Below are 20,178 nucleotides of genomic sequence, written 5' to 3'. Positions count from 1 at the left end.
GTGAACATGTAGCAAGAAATGCAGCTCACCAAATGGCTCCTGGCCTCTTCCATATTGAGATTTCTTAAAAACGATGAAAGATGAGCCAAAATTCAATGCAAATGATGTGTGGGGGCTATCTATTCCTTTGGGGTCTGCTCTGGGGCAGTTTTTTTTCCCTTTTCTTGCTTTAGGCTTATGTAGTACTCCTGCCGTGACAAGGCGTCTAGGTTCATCGTAGGCACGCTCCACGGCTACTGCTAGTTGTGTGGTAAGATCAGGGATCTGCAATCTGCATAGTTACCAACCACTCTGGTTTTCTGTGACTTAGCTTGTTTTGCTTTTTTTCTCCTCGGTGACCCATTCATAACAGTTTCCCAACACACAGGCCTCACCAGGTCCTGGGGCTTAGCGGGTGCTATTTAGGACATCCGTCTCGGTCTGAGACTGCCCAACACTTACGCCTCACCAGGTCCAAGGTCATACCACGTGCTCCAGGGATCTTCCCAACACTGACCCTCCAGGACCTTGGTCACTGAACCCTCCAGAAACAGTCTTTCCCACTGACCCAGGTCAGTACAACACGAACACCTGTCCGTTACCTGTGTTGGCCACACAGGTCCTCGGATACCTCTTCTTCTCAGAGGCACCCTATAGCAATCACCAGTCTTTTTCTCACTGATCCTGGTCAGTAAAACACGTTTTTCACAACCATCACCTGCTGGCCGTGCAGGTTCTCGGACCCCTCTACCGCAGAGGTATCCTAGTAAACACCAGTTTCTTTCTCCTGAGGAAACGGCCGCACTGGGCTCACCGATTCGGACAGTGCCTTACTCACTAGGCTGCCCCACGGTTCCAGAACCACAGCCGGGCAGTAGCTTCCCCAGCCGTCCTGGCTCAGCGTTGCCAGCACTGCAACATACGCTTTTTTTGAAACCGTTGCCCTTAGCAACCGACTTTGCAGTCCTCTTCCGTTGCTCCCAGCAACAAGGCTACAATATTGCCCGTATTCTCCACCAATTGTGAGGTAGCGCTGTCCTTTACTTCGGGAATTCTCGCTTGGCAGCGAACAAAACACATCCGGCCCGGGTTTTCTATCAAACATAGCAGTCCATGCGGTTTATTATGCAGCATAAACCGATAGAAGCAATCAACAAAAACTTCACATAAACAGCAAAGCGTCCATTATAGCTTCCTACTGTAAACCCAGTGTTCACACAGGTTGTTCAATGTCCAGCATACAGGCTCTCTTAACCTCATTTATCTCACCCACGTCAGGGTCTCCACATGGTTCTGTCACTCATGCTGCCGATGTCCATATCCCTCCAGGGAACTTTCAGGCTCTGGCAGCCATTACACACAGCCACACACAGGCTGTTAGCCAAGAGACAATCCTGCGCACGGGACCTTCCACACTGGACCAACCAGGTCCCTGCATTCACCACATGTGACCTACCCTGGCCACATTATATGGTCCATAGCCATGCCCACCGGGTCACGTGACTATGACCTCATCACAGGTCCTTCACACACTCACATAGCCTTTTATTACAGGCGTTTTCAGACACATCCCTGGGTGGGTTTGTAGGTAACCAGATCCGCCCATCTCTCTAGTTACCTGGAGACTTCTCCCTCTCATATTAAATCCGCATCTCGGCAAAGACCTTGCTGTTCACACATACATAAGTCTCCATCTCAAAGCCACCGACTTTGAGATACCTAACGGCCATTCAATATTCTGCCATTCATCCTTTCTCCTGGGACCTCCACACAGTGCCCCCTAGCGGACACAGTGGTTACTACACCACAGCATCTAAAGGCTGAAGCTTTGCCCATTCTTCTTTGCAAACTGGCTCTAGCTTAGTGAGATTGGATGGAGAGCATCTGTGATCAGCAGTTTTTCAAGTCTTCACACAGATTCTCGATGGGATTTAGGTCTGGACTTTGACTGGGCCATTCAAACACATAAAGATGTTTTGGTCTAAACCATTCCATTGTAGCTCTGGCAGTATGTTTAGGGTCCTTGTCCTGCTGGAAGGTGAACCTATGCCCCCCCCCCCAGTCTCAAGTCATTTGTAGCCTCTAAAAGGTTTTAAAGGTTTTCCTCCATGCAGTTGCCCTGTATTTAACTTAATCCATCTTCTCATCAACTCTGACCAGCTTTACTGTCTGTGCCGAAGAAAAGCATCCCCACAGCATGATCTCTGCCACATATAACGTTTTTACATTTAGCCCCAAAATTTCTACTTTGGTCTTATCTGATCAAAGCACCTTCTTCCACAAGCTAGCTGTGTCCCTACATGGCTTTTTGCAAACTGCAAACAAGACTTCTTATGGCTCGCTTTCAAAGATCACTTTTTTTTGCCTGTCTTCCATTAAGGCCAGGTTTGTGGAGTTAAAGAGTTATAGATGCAGCTCCTCCAAATTGACCATGTCTTGGTAGGTTTGCAGTTTGTGCCATACTCCTTCCATTGTTGGATGATAGATTGAACAGTGTTCCATGAGAGGTTCAGAGCTTGAGCTATTTTTTTAAATAACCTAACCCTGCTTTAGTTTTATCCACACCCTTATTCATGACCTGTCTGGTATGTTCATTGGTTTTCATTATGCTGTTTGATACCTAATGTTCTCAGACAGACATCTGAGGTCTCCTCAGAACATCAGGACTTATACTGACAATAAATTACACACAGGTGGGCACAATTTACTAATTATATGACTTCTGGAGGCAATTGGTGACTCAAGATTTTATTTATGGTTATCAGACTACAGGGGGCTGAATAAAAAATGCACGTCACAATTTTCATATTTATATTTTTAAAATGATTAGAAAACCATGTATCATTTCCTTCACAAATACTTACAACTTTGTGTTGATTTATCACATAAAATCACAAATAAAATACACTTAAGCTTGTGGGTGTAATTTAAAAAAATTAGTGGAAAAATTTCACAGGGTATGAATATTTTTTTCAAGGCACTGTATATACAACATCAAGCTACAATTGCCTTATATAGTTGCTTCTGGTAAAAGGGTAGGAAAGAAAGAGCGCACCGCTCTAATTGTAAAAGTATAATTAGATCGTAGGCGAATATAGGTGGCACTCACCTTTTATAAATCTTGATATCTTGCATATAGATCACTTTGGACCATTAGGTGTTCAAAGGTGGATTTCTTCTGTGGTTGGTATGCTGCAAATCCCTGGTAGCTAGTAAGTCACTCAGACAAAGTATCCATAGGAATGTTATCCAATAAATTTTATACCAGGCTATTTGTTCTCCCGTAGGTGTAGGATCCAAGGCTTCTTATTATCCAAAAAAGGTTTTTAATATTTCTCAAGAAAAAGCACATACATACATGTGCTTTTTCTTAAGAAATATTAAAAACCTTTTTTGGATAATAAGAAACCTTGGATCCTACACCTACGGAGCGCAAATAGCCTGGTATAAAATGTATTGGCTTATACAGTTGTGTATGATTTATTTTATTTATTATTTTTGATAGCCTGACATTAAGAAATGTCATCAATATCAGATTGGTGGGTGTTTTACCTCATGATCACTGGGTCCTAAAGGGAATCTGTCAGCAGGTTTTTGCCACTTCTTTTGAGAGCACCATTATGTTAGCAAAAAGAAGCTGAATCCAACTATGTATCACTTAGATTAATGGGTGCAGTAGTTCTGACACAATCAGACCTTTCAGGCTATGTACCCACATTGCAGAAATGCTGCAGAAATTTCTGCAACATTTCCGCACTCCCGCTGCGTGTAAAACGCATGTGAATTTGCATGCGTTTTTCCCGCTGAAAACAAGCGTTTTGCAAGCGTTTTTCACTTGCGGAATGCTTGCACATTCCAAGCGATTAGCATCGCTTGGAAATGTGATAGGAGGTTAAAATAATAAAAAAAAATAAAAATATTGTTATTCTCACCTTCCGACGGCCCCCGATCTGCTCTGCGGCGCTCCCGGCATCTTCCGGTCTCAGTAATTCTTTGCGCGAAGGACCTGAGATGATGTCACGCTCGCGAGAGTGCGACGTCATTGCGGTCATTCGCGCAAAGCATTACTGGAACCGGAAGATGCCGGGAGCGTGGTGAGAGGCGGGAAGGACTCTGGGGGCCGACGGAGGGTGAGTATATCACTATTTATTATTTTTATTCTATTTCTTACATGATTATGGTACCCAGGGCCTGGAGGAGTCTCCTCTCCTCCAGACCTTGGGTACCAGCCGCACATGATCCGCTTACTTTGCGCATGGTGGGCATAGCCACATCCGGAAAGTAAGTGGATCAATGCACTCCTATGGGTGCGAAATCGCCGCGATTCCGCAAAAAGAATGGGCATGCTGCAGATTTTTCCGCTATGCGATTCCGCAGCAGAAAAATCCGCAGCTTTAGCACAGCATTGCGGAATCTCATAGGGATACAGTTTTTTTGCGTTTTTGCGGCGATTCCGCAGCGGAAAAATGCTGCGAAAACGCAACGTGTGCACACAGCCTTAGATTTAGAATGACGCAGAGCTGAGAAAGCTAACCCCGCCCACACCACAGACTCTCTGTGTGCCAAGTCCATAGACAGTGACGTGTCTAGTTGCAGGAGTAGTCCGGCAATGTTGTTCTTAGTGATTTATTTTTTCAGAGTTGGTAAATAACAGCATGCATCATATTTTTCGGATTATAAGACACACTTTTTTCCTCCATATTTGGGAGTAAAATGGAGGTGTGTCTTATAATCCAAAGTGAGCTTATCGGAGGCCGGTGCCAGTCGAGCGCGGTCACTGGAGGCAGGGTCGCTGCTTCAGAAGTCCAGCAGTGGCATGAGCGTGGTGATGCTGCAGTGCCTGGGATCTCAGAAGGTGTTGGCGCTGTTGAGTGGAGTCCACTTTCTCTAATATCGCTATGGTGGGCTTCGGGAAAATGGTCACCGGAGGCGACGCATGCGCAGATTGAGATCTGGAAAAAATGGACTTTGCTCTGCGGTGCCAACACCTACTGAGATCCCAGGCCCCTGTTCTCATATTAGATATCAACTGGATGTAAACAACGTACACGGCTGGGACGCCACAGCTCAGAACACTGTTTAGCGGCTGCTGCGGGGTACTGCAGGTATAACTTTTCGATTTAAGCATAGATCATGAATATGGACAACCCCTTAAGAAAAGAGAAGAATCCTAGATTTTGCACTTAAATGGGGTATTCCCATCTCAAAGATCCTATCCGAAAGTGTAGCAGGTATGATAATAATATTAATAATGTTATTATTCTCAAATACCTCAAATTAGAAATGTACTATTATAATCAACCAAAAGATCCAACAAAATTATATCAATGTGCCTCACACAGTATTATTAGAAAACCCATCTGTTTCATATATTTATTTGTTGAATAGAGACTGGCACAATATTTAAACAATATATAAAATTATTTTATTATTCCACATGGAAAATTTTTTTAAAATATCACAAACACAAAAAAAGAATTATACAAGCCAAAATCACCTCTGTGGCAGGACAAAAAGGCTACAGACCACTCTAAATATGTGATTATAAACATATAATACTAAATCGGTACTGGCCCTTTAATTTTAACCATAAAGGGTTAACAATTTATCCGATCTCCAATAGATGCATTAAAGCCCGGCAGGCCATAGCCAATACACATAAAAAATTAATGGAGTACTCTTATTGTATTTCCCCACCGCAAGGACACAGTAACCGCATTACAATTGCAATGAAAACTCACATATAAAGTGTCTTGTGCCACATCTGTTATGAGCTCATTTTCTCCTTCACCTTTGATGTCCGATCAACTCCCTCTGCTGGTGAAAGGAGGTAGTGAAATTGATTTGGATGGGAAAAACCTGTCATCTGAACTGGTGGAGTGTGATTGGACATCCGGAATCTCCGAGTGGATATAAGGCCGCCGACGCCATGCTGGGTTGCTGGTGATCCTCTCTGCTCTGAGCTCTGACCTCCAGTTTAGTCCAGTCTACTAAAGCTAAGTTTTGCTCTGCTATTTTTCCATGAGATTTTGTCTGGTTTACTTAGTGTTTGTGTTCAGCCAGCCCTGGTTGGGACTGGCTGAACTCCATTTTTGTCTCTGATCAGTTGATCTCTTTTGCTCTGTCTTCAGAATATACCTGAGTGCTGATATAGTGATTTTGAAGTCTAGTGACTTCAGGGCCTTTTCTATCAGACGTGTTGGACATTATTTTTGGCAGGGTTTTTGCGTGGTTTCAGACAGTTGCTTTACTTTCCTGTCCTATCTAGTTAGTGAGGGCCCCATTGTTTGCTCAGCCTGTCTTTCTGTCTGTGTTTGTGTTTTCATCTGTTTTCACCGTCAATACATGTTGGGGGCTGTCTATTGCTTTGGGGTCTGCTCTGGGGCAGTTTAGATTTCCCCTTTCTTTCTTTAGGTTTATTTAGTTCTCCGGCTGTGAACGAGGTGTCTAGGACCACCGTAGGAACACCCCACGGCTACTGTTAGTTGTTGTGAATAGGATCAGGGGTCTGCAATCCGCTAGCTACCAACCTCTCCGGTTTTCTGGACTTAGCTTGTATTTTTGTTTTTTCCTCCTCCGGTGACTCATTCATAACAGAATCACCAGCCATACCGCAGATTCTAGGGTACTCAATAGCAGGAAAGAATTGTAAAAAAAAAAAAAAAGTGTCAGAATTTTTTTTTTTTTATGTATATTTTTTCCTCTTTTTCTCTGGGGCTGTAGGAGGAATTTTCTTTATGGAGATTAAGCAATTGTCTAATCGTGTGGAGCAGCTGGCTGCTGAAGTGCGGGGAATTTCCGCCTATCTTGCTCATTCACATGCTGCTGAACCAAAGATTCCTACTCCTGATGTGTTTTTTGGGGATCGGTCTAAATTTTTGAATTTTAAGAATAATTGTAAATTATTTCTTGCCTTAAAGCCTAACTCATCGGGGAGCTCTGCGCAGCAGGTTAAAATTGTCATCTCTTTGCTGCGAGGCGATCCCCAGGATTGGGCGTTTTCTTTGACACCTGATGATCCTATTCTAACTAATGTGGACGCATTTTTTCAAGCCTTGGGGTTATTGTATGATGAACCTAATGCTATTGGTCAAGCTGAGAAAGCCCTGTTGGCATTGAGCCAGGGTCAGGATTCTGCAGAGTTATACTGTCAAAAATTCCGAAAGTGGGCGGTCCTTACTACCTGGAATAATGGTGCCTTGGCAGCTCTCTTTCGGAAGGGTTTGTCAGAAACCGTAAAAGATACTATGGTGGGATTTCCTGTTCCCTCTGGTCTTGACGATTCTATGTCATTAGCCATTCAGGTTGATCGGCGTGAACGTAAAAGTACACGAGAAATGTTGCCACCTGTTGAACAAATGTCTGAACCTATGCAGTGTGATAGAGTTTTGTCTAGGGCGCAACATCAGGAGTTCAGAAGGCGTAATAAGCTGTGTTGTTTCTGTGGAGATGCCTCTCATATGATTTCTGTCTGCCCTAAATGAGAGAAATGTTTTGCACACACATTTGCTGTGGGTGGTGTTCAACCTAAGTTTCTTCTGGCAATTACTCTGATCTGCTCAATGTCCACATTTTCCGCTAAGGCTTTTGTGGATTCGGGAGCGGCTCTGAACCTGATGGACTTGGATTTTGCTAAACTTTGTGGGTTTCCTATGACACCTCTGCGGACGCCTATCCCTTTGAGGGGTATTGATGCTACTCCTTTGGCGAAGAATAAACCTCAGTTTTGGACCCAGGTGGTAATGCGGGTCGCCCCAGACCATCAAGAAAATTGCAGATTTTTGGTGTTGCATAATTTGCATGATACCATTGTTCTGGGATTTCCCTGGTTGCAAATCCATAATCCAGTTTTGGATTGGAAATCTGTGTCTGTGGTGAGTTGGGGTTGTCGGTGTGCTCTTGGTGACGCTCCTGTTTTCTCCACCTCTCCCCAGTCGCATGATGTTCCTGACTATTTGGCTGATTTTTATGATGTATTTAGTGAGAATAAGTCTGCGTCTTTGCCTCCTCATAGGAGTTATGACTGTGCAATTGAGTTGAGCCCTTGGTGGAAATTTCCCAAGGGTCGACTTTTCACTTTATCTGTACCCGAGCACAAGGCTATGCGATCTTATATTAAGGAGTCATTGGAGAAGGGTCATATTAGACCATCCTCTTCACCCTTGGGTGCTGGTTTTTTTTCGTGGCCAAGAAAGATGGTTCATTAAGGCCTTGTATTGACTATCGTTCCCTCAACAAAATTACTGTTAAATATCAGTATCTGTTACCCCTGATTTCTGATCTATTCTCCAGAGTTAAAAGTGCTTGCTGGTTTACCAAGCTTGACCTCAGGGGGAGTATAATCTTATTTGTATTAAGCATGGGGATGAATGGAAGACGGCGTTTAATACTCCGGAGGGACATTTTGAGTACCTGGTGATGCCTTTTGGGCTCACTAATGCCCCTTCTGTCTTCCAGTGCTTCATGAATGATATTTTCCGGGACTTTGTGGATAAATTTTTGATCACCTATCTGGATGATATTTTGATCTTTTCCAGGGATTGGGACTCTCATGTGGAACATGTTCGGACTGTGTTCCGGATTTTGAGGGAGAATTCCTTGTATGTTAAGGGATCGAAATGCCTTTTTGGTGTACAGAGGATTTCATTTTTGGGATTTATTTTGTCTCCGTCAACTATTGAAATGGACCCGGTCAAGGTACAGGCCATTTATGATTGGGTTCAGCCCACTTCTTTGAATGCCCTCCAGATGTTTTTGGGTTTTGCTAATTTTTATCGCAAATTTATAGCTAATTTTTCTGGTATTGCCAAACCATTGACTGATTTGACTAAGAAGGGTGCTGATGTGCTGATTTGGTCTCCAGAGGCTGTTTCTTCCTTTTAGGAGCTGAAGCGGAGGTTCACTTCTGCTCCGGTTTTGCGGCAACCTGATGTCTCACTCCCGTTTCAGGTAGAGGTGGACGCTTCTGAGATTGGTGCAAGAGCTGTTTTGTCCCTAAAAGATCCTGTAACATCTAAAATGAATCCCTGTGCTTTCTTTTCCCGAAAGTTCTCCCCATCCGAACGCAACTATGATGTGGGGAATCGGGAACTGTTAGCCATGAAATGGGCATTTGAGGAGTGGAGACATTGGTTAGAGGGAGCTAAACATCAAGTCGTGGTCTTTACTGACCACAAGAATTTGATTTACCTTGAGTCGGTTAAACGCTTGAATCCTAGTCAGGCTAGGTGGGCTTTGTTTTTCACATGTTTTGATTTTGTGGTCGCTTTTCTTCCTGGCACTGAGAATGTCAAGGCAGACGCCCTCTCTAGAAGTTTCTTTGCTAATTCTCCTGTTGTGACCAAGCCTGCTACCATCTTAGGTGAGGGGGTAGTTCTTTCTGCCATCTCATCCAATTTGAGATGTGCTTTGAAAGAGTTTCAGGAGGACAAACCTGAGCGTTGTCCCATTGGAAAATTGTATCTTCCTGATCAGTGGAGGAAGAGAGTAATGTCTGAAGTTCATTGCTCCGCATTGGCTGGTCAACCAGGTATTTTTGGTACTAGAGATTTGTGAGTTGGTCTTTTTGGTGGCCCGCCTTGTCTCGTGATGTCAGGAATTTTGTGAAGTCCTGTGGGACTTGCTCCCGGTCTAAACCTTGTTCTCGCTCTAGTGGGTTGTTGATGCCTTTGCCGGTGCCCAGGAGGCCATGGACCCATATTTCAATGGATTTTTATTTCTGATATGCCTGTCTCTCAGAGAATGACTGTTATTTGGGTGATTTGTGATAGATTCTCTTAGATGGTCCATCTTGTACTACTCCCTAAGTTGCCATCTTCCTCAGAGTTGGTGCCCTTGTTTTTGCAACAGGTGGTTCGCTTGCATGGGATTCCTGAGAACATTGTGTCTGACAGAGGAGTTCAGTTTGTTTCTAGATTTTGGAGGACTTTTTGTTCCAAGCTGGGAATTCAGTTGTCCTTCTCCTCTGCGTTTCACCCTCAGACCAATGGGCAGACGGAGAGAACAAACCAGACTTTGGAGTCTTATTTGAGATGTTTTATTTCTGCTGATCAGGATGATTGGGTTTCATTTTTGCCCTCGGCCGAATTTGCTTTAAATAATAGAGCTAGTTCTGCCACTTTGATGTCACCTTTTTTTTGTAACTTTGGGTTTCATCCTCGATTTTCTTCAGGGCAGGTGGAGTCTTCTGCCTGCCCAGGTGTTGACACTGGTGGAGAGAATGCACCAGATCTGGGACCAAGTGGTGGATAAGTTGTCTCACTCCCAGGAAAAGGCCCAGCGGTTTTCCAAACAACATAGGACCATTGGTTCCCGGTTTAAGGTGGATGATATGGTTTGGTTGTCATCAAAGAATATCTCTATGAAGGTGGCTTCTCCAAAGTTTAAACCTAGATTTATTGGACCTTACAAGATTTTGGAGATTCTTAATCCGGGCTCTTTTCGATTGGCTCTTCCTGTTACATTCAAGATCCATAACGTGTTTCATAAGTCTCTGTTAAAGAGGTTTGTTGAGCCAGTAATTCCTGTGGTGGCACCTCCTGACCCTGTATTGGTTGAAGGTAATGTGGAATATGAGGTTGAGAAGATACTGGATTCTCGTCTGGCTAGACGGAGACTCCAGTATTTGGTTAAGTGGAAGGGTTATGGCCAGGAGGATAATTCTTGGGTCTCTGCATCCGATATTCATGCCGAAAGATTGGTTCGTGCTTTTCATCGGGCCCATCCTGATCGCCCTGGTGGCGTGGATGAGGGTGCGGTGACCCCTCCTCAAGGGGGAGGTACTGTTATGAGCTCATTTTCTCCTTCACCTTTGATGTCCGATCAACTCCCTCTGCTGGTGAAAGGAGGTAGTGAAATTGATTTGGATGGGAAAAAACTGTCATCTGAATAGGTGGAGTGTGATTGGACATCCGGAATCTCTGAGTGGCTATAAGGCCGCCGACGCCCTGCTGGGTTGATGTTGATCCTCTCTGCTCTGAGCTCTGACCTCCAGTTTAGTCCTGTCTACTAAAGCTAAGTTTTTGCTCTGCTATTTTTCCATGAGATTTTGTCTGGTTTACTTAGTGTTTGTGTTCAGCCAGCCCTGGTTGGGACTGGCTGAACTCCATTTTTGTCTCTGATCAGTTGATCTCTTTGCTCTGTTTTCAGAATATACCTGAGTGCTGATATAGTGATTTTGAAGTCTAGTGACTACAGGGCCTTTTCTATCAGACGTGTTGGACATTATTTTTGGCGGGGTTTTTGCGTGATTGCAGACAGTTGCTTTTCTTTCTTGTCCTATCTAGTTAGTGAGGGCCCCATTGTTTGCTCAGCCTGTCTTTCTGTCTGTGTTTGTGTTTTCATCTGTTTTCACCGTCAATACATGTTGGGGGCTGTCTATTGCTTTGGGGTCTGCTCTGGGGCAGTTTAGATTTCCCCTTTCTTTCTTTAGTTTTATTTAGTTCTTCGGCTGTGAACGAGGTGTCTAGGACCACCGTAGGAACACCCCACGGCTACTGTTAGTTGTTGTGAATAGGATCAGGGGTCTGCAATCCGCTAGCTACCAACCTCTCCGATTTTCTGGACTTAGCTTGTATTTTTGTTTTTTCCTCCTCCGGTGACTCATTCATAACACACGTCCCTCACCCCGACGTGCGTTTCGTCCTCTTCATCAGGGGGCACATGCGCAGATTGAGATCTGGAAAAAATGGACTTTGCTCTGCGGTGCCGACAACTTCTGAGATCCCAGGCCCCTGTTCTCATATTAGATATCAACTGGATGTAAGCAGCGTACACGGCTGGGACGCCACAGCTCAGAACACTGTTTAGCGGCTGCTGCGGGGTACTGCAGGTATAACTTTTCGATTAAGCATAGATCATGAATATGGACAACCCCTTAAGAAAAGAGAAGAATCCTAGATTTTGCACTTAAATGGGGTATTCCCATCTCAAAGGTCCTATCCGAATTTGTAGCAGGTATGAAAATATTATTATTGTCAAATACCTCTAATTAGAAATGTAGTTTAGTTTTTCTGATTCACTATGTCTCTTTCCTCTTGTGCAGGCATTGCAGGACCTTAGGTAGACATAATTACGTTCACTAGCAGCTAACTAGCTAACTGTCACTATCTCAGTGGTCGTAACCATGGATACCTGAGGTCCTGAACATGAGGAAATAGACATAGTGAATGATTGCCATTTTTAAGTCGTTTACTGCTCTTTTACCAGCATGTTTACTCAGGCTTATGAGCAATAATTGGGAGAGAACAATCTCTCATACTATCTTTCTATCCCCATTTACTTTAATGTATGTACAAATCATCACCTGTTTACAGGGTGACGTGCTGCCACTAGCGAAGATTTCTTTGATTGTATATAGGAAAGATGTATATCTTTGTACCGTGTTAGCCAGTAGATAGAAAAATATTCAGAATTGAGAGTCCTCAGTGGTTGATACCTTTTAATGACATTTTTTCTGTGCTGTTGTGCATATATATGTGATTCTTCAGATTTTGTATTAGTCTAGCCTGATGAAGAGACCTGAGTAGTCTCGAAAGCTTGCAATGTGTTACGGTGAACGGTCACCTTTCGGCAATTAGGCAATTTGCATAGACCATTGAAAGAAGTGGAGAAAAGTCTAGTCGGCATGTCACCTCAACTATGCAGTTTGCAGATTTGCAAGCACATGACCATCCACTTGCACAAGGAATCCAGGAGAATCGTGATTGTTTCCCCCACTGCCAAGACTTGGCAGTTTGCTGTCACAGACAGTGGCTGCCGACTTTTCCCTACAGCCCAGAAAACCCCTTTCTCAAAGCTCAGTGTACCAATATACTTCAGTTAATGAAGTGCCCCAGTCCTCAGATCTCAGTGCTCCTCCCAGCTGCTGCAATTGCATTTGACACAGGAGAATGTTTCTTGTGTCAACCCATGACGTGCTTTGTGTGTCGGGGGTCTGCCTACTGGCTTATTTCACCAGCCAGCTAAGCAGAAGCCCCTTTTCTATACATGAACTGTAATAGAAAAAGGGGGTTGGCTTCGCTGTCAAAATGAGCTAGTTGGCCTGTGCTCCTCACACATAGCAAGGGTCACATGTCGGAACAGGAAACACTCTCCTGTGTCCAATGCAATCCTGAAGATTCAGGCGTCTGTTAATTGAAATATATCAGTAAGTTGTAAGTGTTACATTTTAAGATTTTTCAAGCTGAACAATATTTAATTATGTATTTGTCTATTTAATATCCCAGTTTACTAATAAATATTACAAAAAGTCCTATTAGTAAGAATTGAATACTAATTTTACCAATTATATTTTACAGGGGGTGTTTTGTAATGTTGATGGAGAAGTCCTTTTGACAGTCTGACAGGTGAGATGTCTCTCTGCTTGTAGTTGGTTTTCATTTTTTATTAAGTGATTTTTATGCTAAATTGTATATTCTTACATTAACCCTTTACCCCCGAAGGTGGTTTGCATGTTGATAACCATGCCAATATTTACAATTCTATCCACTGTCACTTTGAGGTAATAATTCTGGAACCCGGTGATTCGGAGAATGTTTGTTTTTTTTGTGACATATTGATAGTGGTAAAACTTCTTTGGTATGACTAGCGTTTATTTGTGGGAAAAAAAATGGAAATTTGGCAAAAATTTCACAATTTTCCAACTGTGAATTTTCATGCTCATAAAAAAACAAATATCTCGTAAAAAATAGTTAATAAACATTTTCCACATGCCTACTTTACATCAGCATACTTTTGGAACCATTTTTTTTATTTTGTTAGGAAGTTGTAAGGGTTAAGTTGACCAGCGATTTTTCATTTTTCCATCAAAATTTACTAAATTTTTTTAGGGCCCACATCACATTTGAAATCACTTTGAGGGGTCTGTATGATAGAAAATACCCAAAAGTGACACCATTCTAAAAACTGCACCCCTCAAGGTGCTCTAAACCACATTCAAGAAGTTTATTAACCCTTCAGATGCTTCAGTTATGATTGGAATGTGGGAAAAAAACAATGAACAACTTTTTTTTTCATAAAAAATTTACTTCCGATCCATTTTTTAAAAATTTAAACTTGTTCTGTAGTTTTTCTTGAGCATGCCGATACCCCAAATAAGGGAGAAAACCACCGTTTGGGTGCACGGCAGAGCTCGGAAGGGAAGGAGCGCCATTTGACTTTTTGAAAGTAACATTTCCTGGAATCATTACAATATCATCTTGTCCCGTTTGGAGAGCCCCTGATGTGCATAAACAGTGGAAACCCTTCACAAGTGACCCCATTTTGGAATCTAGACCGCTCATGGAATGTATTTAGATGTGTGGTGAGCAGCTTGAACCCAACAGTGCTTCACAGAAGTTTATAACGTTGAGCCATGAAAAAAAAATTAAAAAAGAAAATCTGTACTATTTGCCTCCTGGAGAGCATATTTTCCTAGAACAGTTTGCAGACTCCATATACAGAGCCCCTAATTGCTAGAAGAGCAGAATCCCTTCCCCCTCAAGTGACCCCATCTCGGAAACTCCTTGGGGAATTTATCTACAGTTGTAGTGACGATTTTGACTCCATGGGTATTTTCCAGAAACAAGCAGCAATGAATGTTGCAGAGTGAAAATTGCGAACTATTGTTGTAGTGACTAGAACACTGGAGTCACCAGTACGTTATGCCCAGCCTGTGCTTCTGGAGGCATGCACCCGTAAGTTAGGCGGGCTCTCATCTTTCATTGTGCTACCAGTAATGTGGAAGCCCCCTAGATTTCAGTTTACAGATGACAGGCCTGAGAGGGGACTTGATTTTTTTGTGGAGCTTTTATTGGGAACATTTTACGTAACGTTTGGGATCACATTTGTCATGTGCTCTACGTGGAGCACTTACTTTGAGGTTTCCATCTAAATCTCTTAAGTGACGTGATTCAGATGAATCCATTCACTATAATAAGGCAGCAGAGTTACACTGGACTCTATAAACAAACTCTGAGATTACATGAATGTCACATAGTTGGGAGCGTAATAGCTTCATCAAACATTTATATTTCCCCATGTAATTAAATATGGATAGTATTTGTATACTCCTGTTTGCTGTCATCTAGTGCAACCTTTCATTTAATGGTATATAACAGTGCCTACTGAATGTTTGCTAAATTCTTTTGTTGCATTGAACTCAATACTTACTGCTGTATAGCCATGTTGGGGCCAATAGAGATGTTATCAGGTGTAAGATGTTACTAGCATATGGATGTAGCCAGGTCCTGTGCCTTTGATTGTCTAAAGCCCCCGTTACACACTGTGATATCGCATGTGATACTTGCCTCCGACCGGCTCCCCCGCTGGTTATCGCTGATCGCGCGAGAAGCTCCTGGACCATTCCTCGTCGGTCACTTCCTGCGGCGCTTCCTGTGGCGCCGACGAGCGACGCGTGGAGCCGGGCGGGAGGACACAGGATCGCCGCGTCTGACAGGTAAGTAGCTATCCCCGTCCCCAGCGATGTCGCTGGTGAGATCTGCCTGTGGCAGCTCACTAGCAACCACCTAGCGATGCACCAGCGATCCTGACCGCGTCATATCGCTGGTCGGGATCGCTGGTGCATCGCTAGGTGTAACGGTACCCTAACATCCCCTGGTGTGCTAGGCAATTGGTAATTTATTCCAAATCATTTCCCACAATCCCTCTCACCTGATCCTCTACTCAGTCCTATATATTCAGATGCCGCCTAGGGGGGCACGTGTGCGGGTCAGGAACGTGTCTCCCTGCAGCATAAGTATCACTGCAGCAAAAGTATCGTGAAGATGCAGTTATTACTACGGCATTTAGTCTCGGCAGGAGTCAGGACCCCACACTATCTACCTGTCTCTTTTGGGTATGTCTGCTGAGTAAGCCCTTCTTATTACTTGGACTTAGCTTTTCTTTTAACCTATCTTATTTCTTCAACATGTTTACATATGCCCTCACAGTGTTTACTCCTTTAGTCCTCACTCTCCTTCGCTATCCCCAAACCCTAGCACCCTCTAACCAAATAATCATCTCCTCTTCCCTCTTTCCTCCCCACCTGACCTCCTCTGCTGAACTGCTCCTCAACCTCAAATCTGTCCGAATGAAACATAAAACAAGCTGCCCACTCTCCTTCTCCCATCTGCTCTCCCTTTCTCTGCTTCTCCTCACTGCTGGCGACACATCTCCCGATCCTGGACCCCCACAGCTCATACCCCCCCATTACTTCCTCTTCATATCGCTCCCTATCTAATAAGAACTACCACAATCTTTGCAACTTAAAACCTGTGCCATTGACACCCAACCCCCTGCTCCCTCTCTCGGGAGCACTTTGGAATGTCCGCTCCATCTGCAATAAGCTCCATGTGATTCATGACCTCTTTCTCTCTCACAATCTTGCCTTCCTCGGCCTCACAGAAACATGGCTGACACCCTCTGACACCGCCTCCCCTGCTGCGCTGTGTTACGGTGGCCTCCACTTTTCCCACACTCCTCGCCCTGGCAACAGACACAGTGGAGGAGTGGGTCTTCTCCTTTCAACTGCACCTTTAACCCAATCCCACCTCTTCCCTCCATAATCCTCCCCTCTTTTGAAGTCCACTCTGTCCGCATCTACTCTCCCTTCAGCCTCCAAGAGGCCGTCATATACAGACCTCCGGGCCCGACCACTGCCTTCATTGACCAATTCTCTACCTGGCTTCTTCACTTTCTTTCAACTGACATTCCCACTGTCATCATGGGTGACTTCAACATCCCCACTGATACCCTTCAGTCAGCAGCCTACAAATTCCTGTCCCTTACTTCATCCTTTGGACTTACTCATTGGTCCACCTCAGCCACCCACACAGATGGACACACATTAGACCTGGTCTTCACCCGTCTCTGCTCTCTTTCTAACTTCACCACCTCCCCTCTCCCTCTATCTGACCACCATCTACTCACTTTCTCATCCCTGTCCTCCTCACCTGGCACCCATGTCCAGCAACACGCGCACCCCCGCAGAAACCTTGCACATCTAGACACCCACGCGCTCTCTGACTCTATTCTACCACTGGCATCCATATCCTCACTCCATGACACAGACGGTGCCACTGCTTTCTACCATGCCACTCTCGCATCAGCTATTGACGCAGTTGCCCCTCTCGTTCATGGCAGAATGCGATGTATCAACAGACAACCCTTGCACAATAACACCACTAAAAAGCTCCGACAAGTGTCCAGGATTGCAGAGTGGCGCTGGAAGAAAACAAATTCGCAAGATGACTTCACAACATTCAAACAGGCAACACTCGATTTCAAATCTGCCCTCACCTCTGCTAAACAGGCCTACTTCACAACCCTTGTATCTTCCCTATCTTACAACCCCAAACAGTTATTCAAAACTTTTAACTCCCTCCTCCGCCCACCACTGCCTCCTCCAACCTCCCTCATCTCTGCCGAGGACTTTGCCACACACTTCAAAAACAAGATTGACCAAACAAGGCAAGTCTTCATCACTCAACCACCACAGCCCCTTTGTATACCAGACCAATGCCCAAACCCCATAACCTCACTCTCCAACATCACTGAAGGGGAGCTTAATTGTCCCTTCTCCAAATCGCACCTCACAACCTGTGCACTCGACCCCATCCCATCCCACCTCCTCTCCAACCTCACCACCACACTTATCCCATCCCTAACCTACCTCTTCAACCTATCGCTAACGTCCGGTACCTTCCCTTCTGCTCTCAAACATGCCACAATCACGCCTATCCTTAAAACGCCAACCCTCGACCCAACCGCTATGTCCAGCTATCGCCCAATATCGTTGCTCCCATTCGCTTCCAAACTCCTGGAACAGCACATCCACGCTGAACTTTCCTCCCACCTATCATCTAACTTGCTCTTTGACAATTTACAATCTGGTTTCCGCCCCCATCACTCCACTGAGACAGCCCTGACCAAAATTACTAACGACCTACTTACAGCCAAATCAAATGGACAATACTCTATACGCCTGCTTCTAGACCTGTCCTCTGCATTCGACACAGTTGACCACTGCCTCCTACTACAGATCCTCTCCTCCTTTGGCATCAAAAGCCTTGCCCTATCCTGGATCTCCTCATACCTTTCCAACCGCACATTCAGCATCTCCCACTCCCACACCACCTCCTCATCCCATCCTCCCTCTGTTGGAGTCCCCCAAGGCTCTGTTTTAGGACCCCTACTCTTCTCAATCTATACACTTGGTCTGGGGTAACTCATAAAGTCCCACGGATTTCACTACCACCTTTATGCTGATGACACTCAGATCTACCTCTCTGGCCCAGACATCACCTCTCTGCTGTCCAGAATCCCAGAGTGTCTATCAGCCATATCCTCCTTCTTCTCCTCTTGCTTCCTCAAGCTCAATGTGGACAAATCTGAACTCCTCATTTTTCCTCCATCTCACAGATCTTCCTTACCCGACCTAGGTATAACAGTTAATGACATCACACTTTCCCCAATACTGGAAGTCCGCTGCCTCGCAGCAACCTTTGTCTCTGCCCTGTCCTTTAAACCACACATCCAAGCTCTTTCTACCTCCTGTCGCCTCCAGCTCAAAAATATTTCCAGAATCCGTCCTTTCCTCCACCCTCAATCTACTAAAATGTCCTCATCATCTCCCGCCTTGACTACTGCAACATTCTTTTCTGTGGTCTCCCTGCTAACACCCTCGCACCTCTCCAGTCCATCCTTAACTCTACCGCCCGACTAATTCATCTCTCTCCTCGCTACTCCTCCGCTTCTCCCCTCTGCAAATCTCTTCACTGGCTCCCATTCCCTCAGCGTATCCAGTTCAAATTACTAATACTGACCTACAAGGCCATCTATAACCTGTCTCCCCCATATGTCTCTGAACTAGTCTCCTGATACCTTCCCTCACGTAATCTCCGGTCCTCCCAAGACCTTTCTCTCCAAACTTATTCGCTCCTCACCCAACCGCCTCCAAGTCTTCTCCCGAATAGCCCCTATTCTCTGGAATTCTTTGCCCCAACAAGTCCGACTATCAACCACATTTGGATCCTTCAGACGAAACCTGAAAACCCACCTCTTCAAGAAAGCCTGCAGTGACCCCGCTACCTCCTTCTCTCTCACCACTACCGGTGATATCACCTCAACCAACACCGGAACTGCTGCAACCCACCAACCTACTGTCTACTTCCCCACCATCCTGTAGCATGTAAGCCCAAAAGGGCAGGTGTAATGTCACGTGTGACTGGATACACCGCCTCCAGCAGGGCGAATTTCTATAACACCCGTGAACCTGGATACACCGCCTCCAGCAGGGCGAATTTAAACAGAGTTAAGGGAAACACCGGGGAAACCGTTACAATGGAGGGCCCTGCAATAGGGAACGGGGACGTGGAGACCTTCTGCACTCCCCTGAGTCAGTGTCCCTACACTCCTGACGATCCCTAGGCAGGTTCTGCACCTGGCGACGAGCTGGATACCTCAAATCCCTAGCTCGCCCTGCACCTATTCCTTTCTAATGAATTGGACGGTGCAGAAACTAATCCCACCACTGCACTAATACACACACAAGGAAAGTAACTAACAGGGAAAAACACCACTTAGCTTAGCTCTGTTACTATTGCTCCCAGCAACAGAGTACGACACCAAAGTTCAGCTTCACCCCTGAAGCTCGACAACTGAATTCAGCTTCCGCCTGAAGCTATTACACCAGTGCTCCCCTGAGCTGCCAGGAACTTCTCTCTGAAGTTCCTTCCTTCACCAGACTTGGTTGGAAATGAGCAATATCACCAATAGTGAGTGAGACCACCTGCAACTCCTTTATAGTTAGCAGCCAGGGAATCACACCTGCTTCATTATCACGTGCAGTAACACTAGCGGCCACCGGGGGCAACTAAACTAAAGTAACCAGAGTGCAATGACCCTAACGGCCACCGGGGGCAAAACTAGAACTAAAACAACCACAGTGTAATGACCCTAATGGCCACCGGGGGCAAAACCAACTTTAAGCAAACAGCCTAAAGGAAAAAAAAAAGGTTACTTGTGCAAAATCTGTCATAATCCAACCTGGATCATGACAGCAGGGTCCTCTCTCCCCTCTGTATCAGTCTGTCATTGTTAGTTTGTTTCCTGTAAGTGATATCTGTAATTTGTATGTAACCCCTTCTCATGTACAGCACCATGGAATCAATGGTGCTATATAAATAAATAATAATATAAGATAAAAAAATTGGAGTGATA

The 20,178-nt window shown here is 44.8% G+C and overlaps 1 protein-coding gene across 10 annotated transcripts in view; it reads left to right on the top strand.

Annotated features, from left to right (window-relative positions):
- The window catches only part of HIVEP3 (HIVEP zinc finger 3), a 432,823-nt gene that overhangs the window by 113,124 nt on the left and 299,521 nt on the right, over positions 1 to 20,178 (top strand). For all 10 annotated transcript variants that reach the window (XM_073564176.1, XM_073564194.1, XM_073564177.1 and 7 more), the window contains one exon: positions 13,278 to 13,325. The gene's annotated coding sequence lies outside the window, so the exon portion shown is untranslated. The remainder of the gene's footprint in view (positions 1 to 13,277; positions 13,326 to 20,178) is intronic.

This window comes from Dendrobates tinctorius, unplaced genomic scaffold, assembly GCF_039654945.1.
Source record: "Dendrobates tinctorius isolate UK_male_01 unplaced genomic scaffold, ASM3965494v1 ptg000015l, whole genome shotgun sequence".
NCBI classification, from domain to species: Eukaryota; Metazoa; Chordata; class Amphibia; order Anura; family Dendrobatidae; genus Dendrobates; species Dendrobates tinctorius.
Note: the sequence above shows the minus strand (reverse complement) of the source record. Positions and strands in the feature narration are given on the sequence as shown.